This window comes from Phoca vitulina, unplaced genomic scaffold, assembly GCF_004348235.1.
Source record: "Phoca vitulina isolate PV1807 unplaced genomic scaffold, GSC_HSeal_1.0 scaffold73, whole genome shotgun sequence".
In the NCBI taxonomy this organism is placed as follows: domain Eukaryota; kingdom Metazoa; phylum Chordata; class Mammalia; order Carnivora; family Phocidae; genus Phoca; species Phoca vitulina.
In genome coordinates, this window is record NW_022589776.1 from 5,160,225 (window position 1) to 5,178,440 (window position 18,216).

Here is an 18,216-nt window from a genome sequence, read left to right on the forward strand (position 1 = left end):
AATATAAAGTCAATGCTTGATTATACATGCTAATGTTGGGAAGCAATGGTGCAGATAATCAGAAGTAGCAGATTATCTGAAACTTATACATGCCCTGCTCCCCACCATGGCTGTGGGAAGCAAAAGGAAAGAGAAAATGCAGCACCAGGCAATACAAGCAGGACAAGCTTCTGGAGGGAAACAGACAGAGGATGTGTTGGGCAATAATTTGCATCACAGCAACTGCCTTGGCAAACTGGTGTGAGGGAATGTCTTGTATATTTAATTATATGTGTTGGTTAAAAGATATAACTGTTTAATATATATCAGGTATATGTTTTTTTTTTTTTTAATTCAGGTGGTAGAGGTTGTGATAATCACAACAACAACAGAACAACAGAGAAAAGCTCAGGCTTGGAATTTGGGCTCTGATGACATCACTAAAATGCTGTTTTGGCTTGTTATTTTATGATTTATAGACTTATTAAAGGAACTGTTTAAACAAGAACTGTCACCTTAATTTCTCAGTCCATTTCAGACTGAGAAAGTGGACTCAAGCCTACATCAAGAATTCCCTTGGCTCTCAACACACTTAGTATCACCACTGGTGGTCTTTGGGTTAAAAAGGGCCTTAGCGTATCCACCTCTTTCTCTGTGTGCCAGAGCAACTTAATGAAAGAAGTAAAAGAAGAGTGGTGGTCTCCAGACTTCAGCCAGCCTCTTTACAAAGGCTCTGGGGCCCACCCACACCACCCACACCTCTGCCCCTGTCCCCTAGGGACTCCCTCCAACTGTTTCTGCTGAAGATGCCTGTGCCTCCTTCCCCGAGTGAAAAGGAGGTTTTCCCACCCAGGGGAATGGCATTTGCAGCCGGGCTCACTTGCTAAATGTTTGCCACTCCATTGATTTCTGAGATGGGCTGGACAGGGATGAGTTGGTACAATCCCAGAGAAAGCCATCAGAAACTCTGCTCATTTGCTCCTTATTGTGAGATCTGAGGTCCAGCACAGTCCTCTGATTTTTTCCCACATCGGGATAAATTTTCTGACTTCCTGGGACACCTTTCCTCCTCACCTTCTTTCCTGGGCGTCTCCAAAGTTTCCATCACAGTTCTTCCCCAGTGATATAGGAGCCTTGGTGAAAATAGAACCCCATGTAACCTGCTGTGGCATCACAGAATTCCTGAGGTAACTATGCAGATTAGACCCCTCTATGATCCTGGACGACTTTAATTTAAGGCAATGTGCTAATTAAGTATGAAGATGAGTGGTACAGGCAGCAGGTACAGAGGGAGTTCAGAGGAGGGAGAAAGTTCACGTTCTTCTCAGTTCAATTTATAAGGAAGGCCAAAGAATTGTATTCTCTTTTCTCTTCAGTTCTCTCCTTAGTCCCTTCTCAAACACAACACTCCCCCGAACACACACAGAGAGACACAAACACCACACCCTGCTCTGTAACAATATGTAAGTGGAAACTCCAGGAGGGCCTTAGCTCTGGGAGTATTTGCAAGGGTACATAAACAGATGAGCAGATCGTGAGGTTCACAGTGAGAAGTGCTTTCTTTGCAGTATGTCCAGGCTGCTGGGAAAGGACAGGCAAAGAGGAAGGCTGCAGAAGCAAGCACTCTGCACACTTGAGGCACAGGTGAACAGTATTCTCCCGCAACCTCTAAACTCCTGAACCCAGAATGCCCTCCAGAAATTCAAGACAGGGAATGAGAGTACAGGTGGGTGAATATATACATACATGGATGGAAAATTCGAGGTAAGAAGATGCCATGCTTTTAAAAAGCAGTTAGTGTGTGGTGATAAAACATAAAACACCTTTCAAATGTTTTGTGGCCAATAAAAGGCATATTTTGGTGAGTATCTGTACCATAAATGCCAGTAGCACACACCCCTCATAGATTTGTATTTCTGCATTTTGATTTGAGGAAGAAACTTCACATCATGATGATCTAGAGAAGTGGAATTTTTAGGGCACAATAGCAACAAGCAAATAAATGTCACAATTAATACTGGAGGTGATTCAAAATCCAAAGATGGAGAATGTGCTACAAAATCATTATGGACAGCTACCAACATAAGAGTCTACAGCTAAATTCCAGGCTTAGATTTCTCTGACTATGGAAACGTGACCACAAAAGACAGCATCTTTTGTATATGGCTGGGATAAATTATTTGGTCAACTAGGAATACAAAGAAAACTATCAAAAGATGTTAGCACCACAAATGTCCTAGTTAATAATTTGATTGAGTCACACACACACACACACACACACACAAGGGGGGCCTGGCTGGCTCAGTTGGTTAAGCATCTGCCTTCAGCTCAGGTCATGATCCCAGAGTCCTGGGATCGAGCCCCGTGTCAGGCTCCTTGCTCAGCGGGGAGTCTGCTTCTGCCCCTCCTCCCTGCTCGTTCTCTCTCTCTCTTTCTCTCTCTCTCTCTTTTTCTCTGTCTCAAATAAATAAATAAATAAATAAGATCTTTAAAAGAAAAAAGATACACACACACACACACACTTATCTATCATGAAACCAATTTGACTAGGAGTCTGCTTCAGTTTTCTTGTCAAGCACTCAGTCTTCTGAGTCCCGGAGTCCAGCCAGATTGCTCAAACCATGTGACTGCAGCCCTAACCCTGATTAGAGTTTTTCTGTAAAAGCCTGAAGGCAACCTGGCCCTTCCCCTGACCACAGAGCCAGGAGAGAGTCCTCCAAAGGGAGCCTCTGTCAGCAGAGAAAGATGTATGCTGTTCAAGGACCACATCTGCACCTGTGGGAAGAAGATGACCTTGAACCTCACCCAAGAGTTCACTCAAACTAGGATAACAAGGTGACCTCAATAAACACAAGCATTGTGGGCTGGGTTATCGGAAGTTAGATTTGTCATCGTGGCTGAGAAAGAAGTGAAAGTGACCAGTGGGGATATTTAGGCAGGTCCTGGCAATGGGATGGCGGTCTCTGAAGAACTTGTAAATGTGGTTGTATTGAGGAAGACAACTTTTGAACATCTGCTACAACTGAAGACATTAAGAACCAAACAGAACCTCTCTTCTCATGGCATATTGTTTGGTACAATAATAGCAAAGTAGATGCTTTGGGAAATATTGAGTTACACTCACTGGTCCCTTCCCTAGTCTTCACTCCTCGATAGTTTCATTCCCAACAGTACCACTCTATTGGTGCTGTCCTTACTAAGACCAGTAATTATACCCACAGTCCTCTTGCTTGACTCGTTTGAGGCATTTAACAAGTGGATCACTTCCCCCCTCTTGAAATGTATTCTTTGACTTTTGTAGCAGATCTTTTGTTCTGGCTCTCTTTTTCCATTTTTGGATTCCCCTTATAGACACTTCTAGATCTTTCTTCCTTTTAAATATTATTGATGCCAGCATTCCATCCTTGGTCCTGCTCTCCTTTCTTCTATATATTCTTTCCTGGTCATTTGTTCCAATCACCAACTTTCCTTCTCATTACTTCCTGTCACAGGAGGTAAATGCATGCATATGGGAAATGGCTTTTCCCAATTCTACCTAACTGATCAATCTCTTTTAATGTAAAGTTCTTTGTGAACTATGTATTTATTAGGAGGAAGTAAAAACAGAAGTAGTGGCCTAAACACCCATTCCCAGTGATAGGTTCCTGATGATGGTCTCATGAAGCTCTAGTGATGAGTGGGATGATAATGGCTCTTTTTGAAGCCATACTTTGGCTTCTTCTGGTGCCTACTTTGAGAGCAACTTAGGGGGTCCAATGCAATGTGAAACTCATCTAAACAAGCAATATTCACATCCCATAGCTTGACATAGGGACTCAGTCTTCTTGTGAGAGACCTAATCCTCCAAAATCTTGCTCCCTGTGATTGCTACAACAGTGTACAATGCTTCCTAGACCATCTCGGAAGTTGAATCCAGAAGAGTGATTTTTCGCTGTAGCTCTCATAAACACATAGAGAGAACTTAATACAAGTATGACAAAATAACAATTTGAGATATTATCTGTGGTTCCTCTACCACTTCCAGTGACCTTATTGCCCATTCCCGCCTCCATTTAGTAGAAATACATATTTATATTAAGGGAAGATTGTTACAACAGAAATACTAAAGGGCAGCATAGCTTTTGAGTCTCAAAACAGTTTTTTGAAATGATTACCAGAGACAACTGTTTGAGAAAAAAAGACTTTTATGTTCCAAAATCTTGGCTTTTGAGTATCAAAACCAAAGTAATGAAATATTCTGAGACTCAAGTTTGTTCCATACAAATACAGGTTTGGGGGAGAGCATATGAAAGATCAGAGCATCCTACCCAACTCAGTAAAGAGTCCATCACTGGGGGTGAGAGCAGAAAATCAAAAAGGGGATTAAATGAGCTTAGATGCCAAGGGTTCTCTAAGAAAAAGACCTGGCCTGTACCCTATGCCACGTTTCAAGGAAGGGGAGGATCGAAAATCCAGAAGAGTCTGGGAGTCTAAGATCAGTAAGGACCCTTGCCTTATAGGCCAGATAGAACCCAGGAAAGTGCCAAGGTACCAGGGATCCCCAGGTCTGCGTGAGCAGCAGCATCAGGGTAGAAATGAGTGTGAGTACATAGAAAGGAAGGTCCTAAGTAGTGCCCCCTTCCCCATCCTTGAAGTATCTTTGGGGAAGCATATGGAATTTCTTCAGGTACCGAAGAGACCTGAGAAGGGAACCCACAAGGGACTGGTGAATTTCAACAGCCTCCCAGTTTCCAAGAGAAGGGGACAGAATGATCCGAATGGAACACTCACTCCAGACCACGTGAGCATACAAATTTCTCAGTGGATGCCAGGAAAATGTGGCAAAGACCAAAGACCAGACACGACCTCAACTACACTCACTCATGTAACATAGGACCCTGGAAACTTACAAGCCCCCGGGGAGAGAGGTAGGAGGGGAAGAAACTGGATTGACCAAGTTTATCTTGAATTGCTCAATATTAAATTTCTTCATCAGCAGAAATATGATATAATTGATCTAAGTTACAAAAAATAGATTATATTTTGGCACATTTGAATTTGTGGACTTGGAGTCTGTAACTCCTACATGTTTTTTGCTTAAGTAAATTTTTTAAAAAACACAATAATGTCCAGGTCCCTCAGGCAAGCCCAACATACCAATTGGTCTAAATCTCCAAGCTTTAGAAACCCTTCCATCAATGTAACTTCCAACACTCACTCTCTTCCCCTGCCCTCCTCCTCCAAGAGATGATCCAGATGATTTGAACTAAGTGAGAAATGAGGGTGAATACTAAGTAGGGTGGGGCAGAGTCCCCCCCCAAAATGGTCCCAGAACCATAGCCTAAATAGTAGTTTCTATACTCCTTTAATAAAAATGTATTGGGCAGAACGGAAAAACACTGCACAAAATGAGCAGTCACACAGATATCCCAAAAGTAATGAAAGATTCTGAGACTCATGTTTGTACCATACAGATACAGGTTTGGGGGAGAGCATATGAAAGATCAGAGCATCCTACCCAACTCAGTAAAGAGTCCATCACTGGGGGTGAGAACAGATAATAAAAAAGAGGATTAAATGAGCTTAGATGCCAAGGGTCTTTTTGGGACACTTGCTTTGTTGCTTTCTGCCTCAGAGCTACTGTTGACTGGGAAGAAGAGGGCATCGTTAGCTCAGAGATGCTGGCAACGGCACTCTCCCAGCAAGTCCCGCTCACAGCAGATGCTCTGCTCTCCCACTGTGTGCCCACACCCCCAACCCATCCTCCAGCCTTCACAGAAAAACATGCAGAATCAATGAAAATAATGAATCATGGATCACTACATCAAAAACTAATGATGTATTTTATGGTGACTAACATAACATAATAAAATTAAATTAAATAAAAAAAAAAAAGATGTAGAATCAGGCTGTAGCCTCCCACTGGGTCAGACCCTTGCTCTTCTGCATCCCAGGTCCCAGAGCTTCTAACTGCCCTTGGCAGGGCCATAGGGAAGTTTAGCCACAATCTCACTGGCTTAGGCCCCTCCTGTGGCTGAATTCTTTCAACTTCGAAACAGGTAGCTTTCTCAGGCTCTTGCTAAGACCAAGCAGTCAAAGAAAGCAAAAGAGCACTAAGATTCAGGGTTTAGCATTTTGGGCTAGCTCAAAACCAAACTGAATTTGAATTTGAATTTAAAAATCTCATTCTCTCAGAACTAAGCAGGCGTTTCATCACCTAAACAAACCACTATATGTTTGGCCAGCTGCATTCCCTTGAGGTACTGTGAGGATTAAGTTAAATTTGATTAATGGAGAAAACAAAAATTCATTGCTTATAAAGTGATGTTTAAATAGAAATTATTGCATGTTTCAACATTAAATCTGAAAGGTGTCCTCTGCTGCTTAAAATAAGTGAGAAATATGTGATGTCGTTGGATTAAAGATATATTAATCTTTTCTAGAATAACTAATCACAGCTGGGACAGGTAAAGGTTTAGGGAAAACAAAATTGCCCTGAGTATTTTCTCTCTATCCAAACTTAAATGGAATGTTTGCAAGCTCATTAACTTTAATATTAGCAACTTGCTGCCCTCCAAGTCCCCTCCTCCATCCTGAATAGGAAATGAAAATATTGATGATTTTTGCAGACATGGAATCCATTTCACCAACATTGATGGGGCATTTGCCATGGGCCAGGCAATGCAAGGAATATAAAGAGGATTGAAATACAGGCCAAGTCTTTAGAGGACTCAAAACCATCAAAGTGTACATACTCACAAATATGTATAATATCATGGGAGAACGGTATAATAGTTTTAAGAGTACCATCTAAAGGGAATCTAGGGAAAGGAGCAATGATTCCACTCTGGGGTAGGTCAAGGAAGGAGAGAAAAATAGGTGAAGTTAGAAGTGAGGCTTCCCAGGGTACATAGGGGTTTCCCAAGAAGACAAGTGGTGAACAAGCATTCTGGCAGAAGGAAACACAAACATAATCACGGATATGGGGCAGCCTTGATGTGTTCCATCTGTTCAGTTCTTGGAGAATTATGGCTAAAGCCAAAGGTCTATGGGACAGGGTGATAGCATAAGAGGCTGCAGAACTAGACTGGAGCCTCACATGAGAAGAGACCTGCATACCAGACTAAATATTTAGTTTTTATACTGAGGCATCATTGATACTTTTAGTGAGGGCAGTAATTTGATTAGAAAGTGGACAGGGGTTCAGACAAGAGCAAAGAAACCATATAGGAAGCTACTGCAATAGTGGAGGCAAGATGGGAAAGGGGTGATTTCTTTTCTGGCTTAATCTAGACTGAGCAGAAGAATGCCTCACCAAATAAGTGATGAAAAATCTTAGTTTGAACTATATGAAATTGCCATTTTGTATGTCAATAATTGTTGAGCACCAGCAATTTCACACAATTCAATCTAGTATAAAATGACTGCCCATAAGCCACTCTGAATTTAAGAGAGATACAAGGAGAACATACCTTAGAAGAATTAAATTTCTAGTACCGGGGATCCTATCTGTGTAACTTGCTTTGTACATTACCTACTACAGAATTGCCTATAGCTAGATTCTTAATGCTCTGATAAGGAACAAAAGCCTGTCAAAAATATTGCTTAGCATTTTGCTATTTCTTCCATCTCCCTTTGTTGTTTATTTAGAAGTGTGTTACAGAAGAAAGAAAACTACCACAATGTACACAGAATAAGAAAAAAGAAGTTGAGATTCAAGGTGGTAGGAAGAGGAGAGACATAAAGAAACCGAGGGCAGAGTTTGCTAACTGTAACTAGAGAAAATTAGAGTTACATTGTGGGGGTGGATTTGCCTAAGGAAATTTGAAGAGGATCTCTCTGGATTTCAGCTGGAGAAAGGGAAGAAATTCAAGGCCAGGGATGGGGGTGGGGGATGACAGTCTGATGGCGCTTATCCTGTGGGAAGAGGATTTGGGAAGATTTTAGGTGGATGTCTCTTCTAGCACAGATGTAGCATGATTTAGTTTGAATCCAGTCTCAGGAACATCAACCTCCATCCCCACAAACATTTGCGCACACGTATGTGTGCATACACACACACACACACATCTACAGTTCCTCTTTGCCTGCAAATTAACATTAAACTGTTCTATTCAAGGAACCAAGATTTTGCTATCACACCCAAAGAAGTGACAAGTTGCGATTTCCCACCATGTGTTGCTACCCAGCGTGGGGAATGAGGGAGGGCAATCTGAAGAGGCAGAATGCAAGCAGGTCTGGAAGTGGGGAGGTTATGTCCTTATGCTCCCCTCCCCCCACCGCCCCTCACCCCTGCTGGGCAGTATGCTGCACCTGTTCAGACAAATGAACTCACACACGGCGCACCTCTTGGCTCTCCCCTGGAACTGTGTGCGAACACTCACAACTTACAGAGGAAGTAGTGGTCTCAAATCAGAGAACATCTCCAGATCAGGAGAAACTGCCGAAGAGCCAGCAATTTTCGCGATCAGGTCCTGCTGTCGGAACTCCCGCCCTTCCTCACCTAGAACTACCACCAGAGTTAATGCCACAGCTCCACCGGAGCCATGCTTATACAGGTGGGAGGGCAGTAGCAGAGGCAACGTGACAGAGTCCTGATGAAGGGCCCATGAAGGACTGCAGAGCCTACAGTTAGGGAGAGGGCTCTCTGCTGTATCAAAGGGGCACTGCGAGGTGGCAAAACTGGCCATGGGACTTGCTGGCTCCTCCCATTAACAGATGTCTATTTCCTAACCCTTGAATCTGGCTGGCCTTGTGATTTGCTTTGACTAAAACTGATGCAGCCTGAGTTCTGAGCCCGAGCTTCAAGAGCGCTGGGAGCCCCGAAATCATACCACATGAACCAGGTCAGCTAACCTGCTGGACAAGAGACAAACAGCCCACTACCTCAGTCTACCATCAGCCAAACCACCAGACAACATGAATGAGGCACTGACTGCCAGCAGAAGTGCAGGGGTGAAGCCAGTTGAGACCAGCAGAAATGCCCAGCTGATCCCAGCCCAAGTTGTAAACTGAAAAAAAAAAAAAAAAAAAAATCCCAGTTGTTTAAAGCCGCTAAACTTTAAGGTAGCATGTTATCTGGCAAAAGCTGACAGAAAGGTGTTTGGAAAAAAAGTGCATAATAAAATCCTTATTTAGAATGCTTACAGAAGTATATCATCCAGAAAAAAAATTTTTTCTGAAGTTTCCAGAAAAACCTTTGTAACAGTTTCCTGTTTTTGCTCTCTTGGGCAGAAATTTTTCTAAAAGGCATTGTGCACTTTCCTATTCCTTTAACAGAATACACAGAACATGATTTAACCTTTCTTTCAGGATCATAAAACAGACATAAAATGATCACACTGTGCTATAGTCACATGAAGACTTCAAGGTACTAGCGAGGTCTATGAAGAGAAGCCAGAGTGGTATGAGCTGTTGTTCTCCCCCAAAAAATGACACCTAGGATTTTGCTTTTTCCCTTTATAAAAATGTTGTGATTTTTAACAATTCCATAAAGAGAGATTATCACCCATGTTTCACAATTTATATCACTGATGTTCTATCTTATTTTCAACAAGTTCAGTTTTTTTCCTCTTGTATTTCAGGAAAATTCAGGGTAGGCGGGCTGGACAAAGGGACTGTTAAGATAAGGGATGGGCCCTGCCTGTGTGTGCCCCAATGCATGCCATCCTGTCTCTGCATTCTCTGTCACTTTTGAGTTCTTACTCAGATTTTTTGTTGTTTTTCCTATTTTTTTGTTTTCTCTTACTAAGTTAAGGTACTATATCTCTTTCCTGTTAGCCTGCTTCTAGAAACCCATCTTATTCCCTTATTTATACTTTGAATCAGCTGCCGTTTAGAAAATCATATAATTAAGCATAAATATAAAGAAATGAGTACAAAATAAGGGTCTAAGGACTCTACTATGAGTCAAGTGAATAAAAGGTAATGACTGTATTAATGTTATGGTAGACAAGACACCCTGAAAGCCTTTCCACTATGAGAAAACTATACCTTATATAAACTGTAACATTATTTTAAAAGCATTTCTGGGCTTTCATAGAAGTAAGGGGTGGGAGGTACTGAAATCCAACTGGTGAATGGAAGCCAATGGAAAATTCAGATGTACCATGGGGACAAATGCCAAGGACAGCCTAGAACAATGAGAATGCAACTAGGGTGTGCTGCAAGGTACGGGGCTTAGGAGGGATGGAGCTCAACTTGAGATACCAGCATTAAGACAGGACCCTCTAGAGGTACCTGAGTGGCTCAGCTGGTTAAGTGTCCAACTCTTGATTTTAGCTCAGGGTCATGATCTCAGGGTCATGAGATCGAGCCCTGTGTCAGGCTCCACACTATAGATTCCTCTTCCCTCTGCCCCTTCCCACTCACTCTCCTTCTCTCTAAAAAAAAAAAAAAAAGAAAAGAAAAAAGAAAAAGGGAAAGACAGGACGCTCTAAGGGGGTTAAAGAAATCCCACTCAGTAGTGACCTCCAGCTTCTGAAGAAGTCAATAAAAATCCTGTCTGGAAACAAAGGTTTTGGGTTGAAAACAAAACAAAATTAGACCCTCTGGATTAAACCAGATTAGAGGAAATCAAGCCTGGATTCATAATTTTTATAAAGTCACCAAATACCCATGGAAACAAGGTACTAGGAATAAAAAGCTGGTGGGGAGGGAATCAAAGACTTTGGAACCTCAAAGAGTTTAGGTACCAGAATCAGCAAATTAAGAATATACAATAAGTATAGGGGCGCCTGGGTGGCTCAGTCATTAAGCACCTGCCTTCGGCTCAGGTCATGATCCCAGGGTCCTGGGATCGAGCCCCACATCGGGCTCCCTGCTCAGCAGGAAGCCTGCTTCTCCCTCTCCTACTCCCCCTGCTTGTGTTCCCTCTCTAGCTGTCTCTCTCTCTGTCAAATAAATAAATAAAATCTTTAAAAAAAAAAAAAAAAAAAAGAATATACAATAAGTACCAAATAAGATGTTTTTCAAAAAGTTATAATAAAGGGGTACCTGGGTGGCTCAGTCAGTTAAGTGACCAACTCTTGGTTTTGGCTCAGGTAGTGATCTCAAAGTCATGAGATCAATCCCTATGCTGGGCTCCACACTCAGCAGGGAATCTGGTGAGGGATTCTCTCTCTCCCTCTCCCTCCGCCCCTCTCCCCACTCACATTCTCTCTCTCTAAATAATAAATAAAATACATCTTTACAAAATGATACAATAAAATAAACATGGAACAAAATCCAATCAGAAACTACCAGAAAATTTATAAAATAAAATTGGATTTTTAGAGGTGAAAAATATAATCACTGAAATTATAAGCACACAGAAGACAGACTTAGCCAGAAAGTAGCAGAAAGACAAGAACAAGGAGACCTATGAAAGAGAAAACAAGAATCAAGGAGGATAGAAAGAAAAGGCCTAATTTTTCATCAAAAGATCAGTGAAAAGAAAGGAGAGGAAATATTTGAAACAATAATGACTGATAATTTTCTAGAATTTATTAATATCAAGGATCCAGAGATAAAGAAAAACAAATACAGGCAAGATAAATACAAAGAAACCCTCATGTAACTATATTGTAGTAAAACAGATGAACACCGAAGACAAAGGATATATCCTAAAAAAGAGGGGAAAAGGCCAATCACCTACAAAAGAATGAAAGACTTAAGCAGACTTCTCAAGAGCTATCTATAATGGAAGTTAGAAGACATGCAATAATATTTGAAGTTCTGAGAAAAAAATAAAGACACTTCCAGGTAAACAAAACCTAAGCAAGTTTACCACCAGCAGGCTTTCATAAAGAGACTTCCGAAGGATATACATTAAGAATAAGGAAAATGGCCTCAGTGGGAAGGTCTGAGATACAAAAAGTAGTGGTGAGAATAGGAAGAATGCTTCAAAATAAATACTTAGGAAGTAGAAAGAGGGAAATAATAAAGATAAAAACAAGCAGTCATGATACAGAAAACAACAATAAATGATAAGAATTAACAAAATTAAATAATGGCTCTTTGAAGAGGCCAATGAAGGAGACAAACTCTTGGTGAGTTAATAAAGAAAAATAACACTAGGACAGATGATGGAAGATAATTATTTAAAAAAAAACAGATATTAAAAGCAGTAAGAAAGTGGTGTGAATAACTTAATGACCAAAACTGCAAAAAAGTATCTGAATTAGGCAAAATTGTAGAAAAATACAAGTTGTGAAAGCCCACCTTGGAAGGCACATAACCATCAAAGAACTTAAATCAGCAGTTAAAATATTTCCACAAAATATTGGAAAAATTAATCCAGGTGTATATAAAAATATGATGTCATAAACAGGTTTGCTTCATTCCAGGAGTGCAGGATAGTTTAACTTCAGAAAATCTAAAAGCAAATTCATTTATTAACATATTAAAACAGTACAACTATATTAGGTTAATAGATGTGGAAGTAAGCATTTAATAATATTCAATACCTAATCATAACAACAAACTAGAAGGGAACCTTCTTAATCTGAAAGAGGCTACCCATCCCAAGTCTACAGATACGGCATTCTTATATATGAAATATTTAGAAGTCCGTTTTAAACCAGGAAAAGGATAGAACTATACTCGACTCTGTTCAGTATTTTACTGAATGTTCTAGCCAGTGCAATAAAATGAAGAATTGGAAAAGGAGCAAAATAATCACTTTCCACAGATGATATAACTATTTACAGAGAAATACATGATAATTTATAGAGAAATTGCTAGAATTCTTTCTAAAAGTTTAAAAAATTTGCTAAATGTCTAGTTAATACACAAAATAGTATGATTTCTATATGCCAGAAGCAATTGTTTTTTAAAAACCAAAGATATTCTTTACAATAGCAAAAAACAAAACAAAAAAACAAAAAAAGAAAAGAAAAAAGGAGGCACTTATCAAAGATTTGTAAAATAATATTTATGGAAAAAATTTTAAACTTTAATATTTAAAGATATTAAAGGAAACCTAAATACACATACACACACACACACACACACCATGTCCATGGATAGGAGCCTCAGTATTATATCAATTTTCCCCAAATTAATCTTTATATTCAATGTAATTCCAATAAAATATTGAAGTTCTTAGAAGGCCTATTTTAAAATCTATATGGAAGAAAAAATATGGGATAGTGAAGAATGGCCAGGGCGCTCCTATAGAAGAGAAAAATACAAATATCAAGATGTGTTTAAAACCTGTGTAATTAAGTTAGTGTGGTATTGATGTTAAAACTGATAATTTAGGACTTCCTGGCTGGCTCATTTGGTAAAGCATGCAACTCTTGATCTTGGGGTTGTAAATTTGAACCCCATGTTGGGTGCAGTGATTACTTAAAAAAATAAAATGTTTTAAAAAATGATAATTTAAGCAAAGGAACCGAATATAGGACTAAAAAAATAGACACTTGCAACTATGAAAGCTTTATATATGACTTGTGTGTCACTGCAAATCAATGGAAAAAATGAATGGTTCAATACATACAGGGATTAGGGATATTAGGCTACATGCATATTCACCTAGAATAAAATAAATTATATCTATACCTCATACCATATATAACACGAATTACAAAGACTTCAACGTGAAACCCAAAATTTTAAACATTTTAGAATACAGGAGAATATATTTGTAACTTGGGCTAAAAAGAGTTTCCTAAAGAAGATATAAAGAGCAGTAAGCATATGAAAAATATTAATTTGACCACTTTACAATTAAGGCCTTCTCTTTCAAGTAAATTGCAAAGTAAGCAAAAAGACAAAGCATAGAATGTGAGATAATTATAACATATTTAACTGACAAAATAAAAATATGAAGATCTATAAAATACAAAAAATCATACATATATATATATATATATATATATGCACACACACAAAAATAGAAAAGTGGGCAAACAACATAGTTATTTTACCATAGAAGGAACGTTGAAGGACAAACATTTGAAAATGCTCAATATTGGGACACCTGGGGGGCTCAGTCTGTTAAGCATCTGCCTTAGGCTCAGGTCATTATCCCAGGGTCCTGGGATCGAGCCCCACTATGCCAGGCTCCCTGCTCAGCACAGAGCCTGCTTCTCCCTCTGCCCTTCCCTGCCACTCGTGCGCACACTAGGGTGCTCTCTCTCTCTCTCTCAAATAAATAAAAAGAAAGAAAACAAGACAGAGGATCATAGGGGAAGGGAGGGAAAAATGAAACGACGAAATCAGAGAGGGAGACAAGCCATAAGAGATTCTTAATCTCAGGAAACAAACTGAGGGTTGCTGGAGTGGAGGGGGGGTAGGGGGATGGGGTGGCTGGGTGATGGACATTGGGAAGGGTATGTGCTATGGTGAGCGCTGTGAATTGTGTAAAACTGATGAATCACAGACCTGTAACCCTGAAACAAATAATATATGTTGATAAAAATTTTTTTTTAAATTAAAAAAAAAGAAAAATGCTCAATTTCACTAGAAATTCTGGAAATGCACAAAATAAACCATATTTTACCCCATCCAGAGTGCAAAACCTTCTAAATTTGATAATACCAAGTGACAGCAAGAATGTGGAACAGAAAGACCTCTTATGTTCTACTAATAGAGGTGTAAATGTATACAAGCACTTTGGTGTTATTTTGTCAAACTCAATATGCTTAAGCCCTATGATATGGCAATTCTGTTGATATATCCCTAGAGAAACTCTCACGGAGGCATATGACAACACATGAATAAAAATGTTCAGATCAGTATTATTAGTAACAGCAGAAAGTTGGATATCATTCAAATACCAATCAACATGAGAATGGATTAATAAATTATAGTATATGTAAAATATTATATAGTAGTAAAAATGGATGAACTCCAAAAACATCAACAGTGTAAATGAATATATGTATCTCTTCTTTAACAAACATATAAAGCATGATCTATATGCCCAGTACTGTTTATGTGATTTACAAATATCAATTTATTTAATTCTTATAAAAATGCGGTGAGATAGGTACTATTATTACCTCCATTTTGCAGAGGGAGTCCCTGGGCACAGAGAGTACGTATAACTAATTAAATGGAAAATGCAAGTCCAGAAGACTACATATAACATGATATGTTATTTTAATAAAACTAAAAACCAAACAACACTCAAGATTATATTGTTTTGGAATATATACATAAGAAAATGTTTTTCAAAGGACAGATGAATTATATGCCTAAAACTTCAGAGACTAGTCATCTCCAGGAGGTCAGCAGTCCTGCAGATGAGAGAGAGCTTTGGAAGTCCTGGTAATGCTCTAGCTTTTATGACAGGTGGTGGACTCACAGTTGATGACTGCATCATTATACTTCATAACTTTTATATGCATTGCATATAATTTTGCTTCTATCAAAATTATATTTTAAGAAATTCAGCACCTGCATTTGTGACATTAACTATTCAGGAGAATTTTGCTTATTTTCTGGTTTTCAGCTGCACTCCAAAGAGATGGGATTGCTAGGCAGCTGATTTCCAGAAAGGCAAAACAAAACTGTAACTTTTTTTTCCATATGTGTATAGTCATTCTGATGATAAATCAGGTTCAAATCAATGCTTATAGGGGAATGAATAATCAAAACCTGATCTTTTCTTTTTGGCACACTAAATGCAAAAATGAATTTGACCACTGAGAAATAGAAAGTAGCAGCTCTATCTCATCTCCCTTAAACTAATACAACTACCTTATTGTAAGAGTTGGGATAATAATGGCAACAAAAACAACAGTAACAGCTTCCCCTTTCAGCTCCAACAGGTGAAAAGTTGAGAAGTTGTCACACTTGTCCTTATGAAAAGAAAAAGCTTGACAAACTGAAAATCATGACTTCTCCTAAAACCAAGAAAGAACTGAGTTTGTAGGGCTTCCACCCCACAATCTGCATACACAGGCTCATTCAGAGACACATCAAGATCTGCTTACCTGAAGCAGAAACTGATGGGGCAACTGATAGGAACACTTAAATGGTAATTTTGATGAATTGTTGATAGTTGAGTGTGGATTAGCAGGAGAATGAGAAAATCCTAAGAGCTCAGTCTAAGGGGTTCACCATATGTTCATGGGTTTTACTTCCAAGCATCCCTCCAGGTTCTCAAAGTGAAGAGCCAAGAAAAATACACTTGGGCTCTCACACGGGTGGAGGGAGGAGAAAATCACTGTGAAATGCACCCAGAGCGTTCTCTATCATGAAGACCTACACTCCAGGGAAAAATATCTTCCCAGCTGGGGAAGAGCATTCCTCCCACTCTAGCCCCTTCTAGCCTTCTTGTCTCATTTTTGGGGTGAAAAAAAAATCTATGCCTCTGGGAAAAACACTTCTGAGAGTCACAGTCCAGAGTCACAAGCCTAGTAAAAGACTGAGATTTAGAGGTGGGATTATAGAATGCGTCTTCTCCCCAATATCAGACCACCACACAATGGGGATACAGAGAACAGTGGTTCACAGCTGAAAGAATTGTAATAGGTAGACTCTCTCTTTTTTTTTTAATTTTTATTTTATTATGTTATGTTAATCACCATATGTTACATCATTAGTTTTTGATGTAGTGTTCCATGATTCATTATTTGCATATAACACCCAGTACTCCATTCAATACATGCCCTCTTTAATACCCATCACCAGACTAACCCATCCCCCCACGCCCCCCCTCTCCTCTAGAACCCTCAGTTTGTTTCTCAGAGTCCATAGTCTCTCATGGTTCGTCTCCCCCTCCAATATCCCCTCCTTCATTTTTCCCTTCCTACTATCTTCTTTTTTTTTTTTTAACATATAATGTATTATTTGTTTCAGAGGTACAGGTCTGTGATTCAACAGTCTTACACAATTCAAAGCGCTCACCATAGCACATACCCTCCCCAATGTCTATCACCCAGCCATCCCATGCCTCCCACCCCCCACACTCCAGCAACCCTCAGTTTGTTTCCTGAGATTAAGAATTCCTCATATCAGTGAGATCATATGATAATGTCTTTCTCTGATTGACTTATTTCGCTCAGCATAATACCCTCCAGTTCCATCCATGTTGTTGCAAATGGCAAGATTTCATTTCTTTTGATGGCTGCATAATATTCCATTGTATATAAATACCCCATCTTCTTTATCCATTCATCTGTGTAGACTCTCTCTTAAGAGGAGTGCTTAGGGCAGGAAAGAATGTCCAATGGAAAAAAGACAGTCTCTTCAACAAATGGTGTTGGGAAAATTGGACAGCCACATGCAGAAGAATGAAACTGGACCATTTCTTTACACCACACACAAAAATAGACTCAAAATAGTTGAAAGACCTCAATGTGAGACAGGAGTCCATCAAAATCCTAAAGGAGAACACAGACAGCAACCTCTTCGACCTCAGCCACAGCAACTTCTTCCTAGAAACATCACCAAAGGCAAGAGACGCAAGGGCAAAAATGAACTATTGGGACTTCATCAAGATAAAAAGCTTTTGCACAGCAAAAGAAACAGTCCACAAAACCAAAAGACAACCGACAGAATGGGAGAAGATATTTGCAAATGACATATCAGATAAAGGGCTAGTATCCAAAATCTATAAAGAACTCATCAAACTCAACACCCAAAGAACAAAGAATCCAATCAAGAAATGGGCCAGAAGACATGAACAGACATTTTTCCAAGGAAGACATCCAAATGGCCAACAGACACATGAAAAAGTGCTCAATATCGCTTGGCATCAGGGAAATCCAAATCAAAACCTCAATGAGATATCACCTCACACCAGTCAGAATGGCTAAAATTAACAAGTCAGGAAATGACAAATGTTGGCGGGGATGCGGAGAAAGGGGAACCCTCCTACACTATTGGTGGGAATGCAAGCTGGTGTAGCCACTCTGGAAAACAGTATGGAGGTTCTTCAAAAAGTTGAAAATAGAGCTACCATATGATCCAGCAATTGCACTACTGGGTATTTACCCCAAAGATACAAATGTACGGATCCGAAGGGGTACATGCACCCCGATGTTTATAGCAGCAATGTCCAGAATAGCCAAACTGTGGAAAGAGCCAAGATGTCCATGGACAAACGAATGGATAAAGAAGAGGTGGTATATATATACAATGGAATATTATGCAGCCATCAAAAGGAATGAAATCTTGCCATTTGCAACGATGTGGATGGAAGTGGAGAGTGTTATGCTGAGTGAAATAAGTCAATCAGAGAAAGACATGTATCATATGACCTCACTGATATGAGGAATTCTTAATCTCAGGAAACAAACTGAGGGTTGCTGGAGTGGAGGGGGG